The sequence below is a fragment of the Acyrthosiphon pisum genome, chromosome X (genome assembly GCF_005508785.2).
Source record: "Acyrthosiphon pisum isolate AL4f chromosome X, pea_aphid_22Mar2018_4r6ur, whole genome shotgun sequence".
Lineage (NCBI taxonomy): Eukaryota > Metazoa > Arthropoda > Insecta > Hemiptera > Aphididae > Acyrthosiphon > Acyrthosiphon pisum.
Genome location: NC_042493.1, coordinates 128139163 through 128139412, shown reverse-complemented (window position 1 = coordinate 128139412; position 250 = coordinate 128139163).

The window sequence follows — 250 nt, the reverse complement described above, 5'->3', positions numbered from 1 at the left end:
GGCCTGTGGCTCCACCGGACGCCGATTCGGCTAGTCAGCGGATTCCTGTCGACGAGCCGTCGACCAACACACTATTCTTATACTGTTAATATAATATTATATGTGAACATAATATAATAGAATATTATTCAGGGGTTCACAACAATAGTAATCAAAATTATTATTAATTATAATAATTATGTCAATTAAATATAAAAAAAATAGTAAAATAGATTAAATGTTCCATACATGTACGTAACACAGTATGATC